This window comes from Chrysochloris asiatica, unplaced genomic scaffold (genome assembly GCF_000296735.1).
Source record: "Chrysochloris asiatica unplaced genomic scaffold, ChrAsi1.0 scaffold00065, whole genome shotgun sequence".
Classification (NCBI taxonomy): domain Eukaryota; kingdom Metazoa; phylum Chordata; class Mammalia; order Afrosoricida; family Chrysochloridae; genus Chrysochloris; species Chrysochloris asiatica.
In genome coordinates this window covers 4,353,559-4,358,103 of record NW_006408583.1, presented here as the reverse complement: position 1 = coordinate 4,358,103, position 4,545 = coordinate 4,353,559, and the positions used below count along the sequence as shown (strand labels likewise).

Genomic DNA, 4,545 nt, shown 5'->3' with positions numbered 1-4,545 from the left:
AACTATGTTGTGCATCCAGGTGGGAATATTCCTCCCTTTGGAACTAAAATGTCCAGACCTGAAGAGCATAGGGATGAGAAGACAGTAATCAAAATTTTTGCACGTGCATCACTCAGAGTAATAGTTAATGGTGCCACTCCCACTTTCACCCCTTGGTTCCTGGACCCAAGAATCCTGGTTATTCGAGAAACATCATATATTAGATGTTTGTTGAGAGCATGTGTTTAGAATATTGTCTCAACTCTAGGAGGTATTGCCACCTAGTTGTCTCGTAATTTCATCTTTAGAAGGCCATTCCATCATTTGATCGAACCAGCTGCTTCAGGATGATGTGGAACATGGTAAAAGCAGTGAATTCCATGAGCATGGGCACACTGTCATACTTCATTTGCTGTGAAGTGAATTTGTTGATCTGAGGTGATGTTGTGTGAGATATCATGATGATGGATATGGCATTCTGAGAAATAGCATTGGCAAAAGTATTGCGTCTAGGGAAGGAAAATCCATATACAGAGTGTCAATTCCAGTAAGAACAAATGATGCCCTCTCCATGAAGTAAGGAGCCCTGGTTTAGTGCTGTGGGTTAATGTGGTGGGCTGCAAAGTTGATTTGAACCACAAGGCTGGCAGTTCAAGCTCACCAGCTGTTCCTCAGAAACCCTATACAGGGTCGCTATGGGTCAGAACAAACTCAATGACACTTAACAACAATGACCATGAAGTAAGTGGTCTGATGTAATCAACCTGCCACCAGGTTGCTGATTGATTTCCCAAGGAATGGTCCTTTATTGCAGACTGAATGTTGTTGCTGGTAGATTGAACACTCAACAATGGTTGTAGCCAAGTCAGTCTTGGTGAGTGGAAGTTGATGCTGCTGAGTCCATGCATAAGCTCCATCCCTGCCACCATGAGCACTTTGTCCATGAGCCCATTGGGCAATGGCAGGTGTGACTGGGGAAAGAAGACAATTAACTTCTACAGAACATGTCATCCTATGAACTTGATTGTTAATATCCTCTTCTTCTGAGGAAATCCTTTGGTGAGCATTCACATGAGATACAAATATCCACATTTTTGTCCAGTTCAGAGAGGTCTGTCCACCTACCTTTTACCCACACCTCCTTATCACCAATTTTCCAGTCATATTCCTTCCAATCCCTGAGCATCCAGCCAAACCATTGACTACAGCCCACCCCATGAATCAGTATACAGTTGCACATCTGGCCATTTATCCTTCCAGGCTAAATGAACAACCAAGTGCACTACTTGAAGTTCTAACCCATTGAGAGGATTTTCCTTCACCACTGTCTTCCAATGAAGTCCCAGAAAGGTACTATAATGATGTTGCTGTCCACTTTTGAGTGGTTCCTGCATATTGTAATCAAGCACAATTTTTACTTCTTCAGTCATCTGATCATAAAGAACTCCCCATGAGGATATAGGTGAAGACTGGATAAGGGAAGATAATGTGACTGTAGTGGAGAACTTGGGCATTTGGGTCACTTCCTCATTGAACTTACTTGTGTACTCAGGTCTTTCTTGAGCCCAGTATTGTATATACCACTTCCATTTAATGATGGAGTGTTGCTGTGTACAATTTTATGACTCCATGGGTCAGATAACACCCATTTCATATAGGTAGCTCAGGTCACATGGTAACTTGGTGGCCCATCATTAGGCATTCAATCCTTCTAAGGCTAAGTAACAAGTCAAAAGCTGTTTCTCAAAGGAAAAGGAGTAGCTGCAGAGAATGGCAGAGCTTTATTCCAAAACCTTAAGGGTATGGGTCATTATTCTCCAACAGGGGCCTACCAATGCCCCTTCAAACTGCAGCTCTATCTGTCTCTGACACTTTAAGCACCAGTGGATCCACTGGATCTTATGGACCAAGAATCAGAGCAATTTGCACAGCAGCCTGGACCTGTTGGAGAGCCTTCTCTTGTTCTGACCCTCACTCAAAACTAGCAGCTTTTTGAGTCACTTGATGAAACAGGCCATAGTAGCACAACTCAAATGAGGGATATTTTGTCTCCAAAATTCAAAGAGATCCACCAGCTGTTGTGCTTCCTTTTTAGTTGTGTGAGGAACCGAATGAAAACTTATCCTTAGTAGGAATATCTGAATATATCCCACATCACCGAACTCCTAGAAATTTCACTGAAGTACAAGGACCTGAATTTTTGGCATCTTAATTTCCCGTGCTCTAGCATGCAGATATTTTACCAATAAGTCTAGAGTCATTGATATTTCTTGCCTACGAGGTCCAATCAGGATAATGTCATCAATGTAATGGACCAGTGTGTTGTCTTGTGGAGGGAAAGACAATGAAGTTTCCAGCAACAAAGCACTGAAGAGTTGATATAATTCTGAGACATAACATTGAAGGTATAATGTTGACCTTGCCAACTGAAGGAAAACTGCTTCTGGTGATCCTTCAAAATTGGAACAGAGAAAAAAGCATACCAGGCAACAGAATATGTATTAATTTGCTCAAGCAGTGAAACTACATTTCAAATAGCAGCTGCAATTGGGGTCACCACTTGGTTAAGTTTACAATTATCCATTAACATTCTCCAATCCCCATCTGCTTTGTTGTACAGGCCAACTAAGTGAGTTAAATGGGAATGTAGTGTGTATCACCTCTCATGTATCCTTAAAGCCCTTAATTAAATAGCACTGATCTTTGCAATCCCTCCAAGAATGCAGGATTGCTTTTGGTTTACTCTTTTCCTAGGTACAGAAAGATCTAATGGCTTCCACATGGCTTTTTATTCCATAATATCCCTTATTCCACATGTCAGGGATCCAATGTAAGGATTCTGCCAGTTGCTGAATATGTCTATTTCTATTATGTATTCTGGAACAGGGGGAATCACTACTGGATGAGTTCAGGGACCCACTGGACCCACAATGAGTCTGACCTTAGCTGTTAGTTAGGAACCATCAAGTTGGTTCTGACTCATAGTGACACTATGAATAACAGAACAAAACAATGCCTGGTCCTGCACCATCTTCATAATCATTTGTAGCTTGAGTTCATTGCTGCTACTGTGCCATTCTATCTCTTTCAGGGTCTCCCTCTTTTTCAGTGACATTCTACTTTATCAAACATGATGTCCTTCTCCAGGAACTCGTCCCTCCTAAGAATATGTCCAAACATGACAGATGAAGTCTCACCATCCTGGCTTCTAAGGAGCGTTCTGTTTGCTCTTCTAGCAGTCCATGGTACTTTTAATATTCTTTTCCAACACTGTAACTCAAATGCATTGATTCTTCTAGGATCTTCCTAATTCATTGTCCAACTTTCACATGCACATGAAGCCACTGAAAATATCATAGCTTGAGTCAGACATACTTTATTCTTCAAACTAGTGTCTTTGCTTGTGGACACTTTAAATAGGTCTTGTGCAGCAGATTTGCTTAATACAATATGTCATTTAATTTCTTAATTCTGTTTCCATGAGTATTGATAGGTATCTAGGCAAAATGAAATCTGATAATCTCCATTTAACAGGATGTTATTTATTGGTCCAGTGGTGAGAATTTATGCTTTCTTAACATTGAAGTGCAAACCATACCAAAGCCTGTGGTCTTTGATCTTCATCAATATTTTAAGTCCTCTTTTCTTTCAGCAAGCAAGGCTGTGTCATCTGCATATCGAAGATTGTTAATGAGCCTTACCCAGTCCTGATGCCATGTTCTTCTTCACATAATCCAGCCACTCAGATTATTTGATCAGTGTACAGACCGAATAATTATGGTGAAAGAATGCAATCCTGACCCACATCTTCCTTGGTTTTAAACCATTCAGTGTCCCTGTTTGAATAACTTCCTCTTGATCTACATACAGGTTCCTCATGAGTACAATGAAGTGTTCCGGAATACTCATTCTCCTCAACGTTTTCCATAGTTATATCATGAACCACAAAACTGAAAGGCTTTGCATAGCCAATGAAGCACAAGTCAACATCTTTCTGGCATTCCCTGCTTCAGTCAAGGTCCACCTGAAGCCAGCAATGATATTCATCATTCCACATCCTTGTCTGACCTGACTTGAACCTCTGGTAGTTCCTTGTCAATGTACAGTTGCAGTCATTTTTATTATTATTTTTAGTATTATTATTATTATTATTATCTTCACAAAAATTTTAATTGCAAATGATATTCAGGATATTATTCAATTATTTCCAGATTCTGTTGGCTCCCCTCTCTTTGTACTGGGCACTAATATGGATGGATCTCTTCCAATCAGTTGACCAGGTTGTTGTCTTCCAAATTTCTGGGCATTGATGAGTGAGTGCCTCCACTGCTGCATCACTTTGTTGAAAGATTTCAATTTGTATTCCATCAATTCTCAGAGCCTTATTATTTGCCAATGACTTCAGTGCACCTTGGCTTTCTTCCTTCAGTACCATTGATTCTTAATCATATGCTATCTCTTGAAATGGTTGAATATCAACCATTTGTTTTTGGTGCAGTGACTCTGTGTATTCCTTCAGCTTCTTTTGATGCTTTCTGAATAATTAATTGCTTTTCCCATTGTTTT

General features: G+C 40.3%; 1 pseudogene; it reads right to left on the bottom strand.

Annotated features, from left to right (window-relative positions):
• Positions 1–283: 283 nt before the first annotated feature.
• LOC102819023 overlaps positions 284–4,545 on the bottom strand; it is a 75,332-nt pseudogene continuing 71,070 nt past the window's right edge.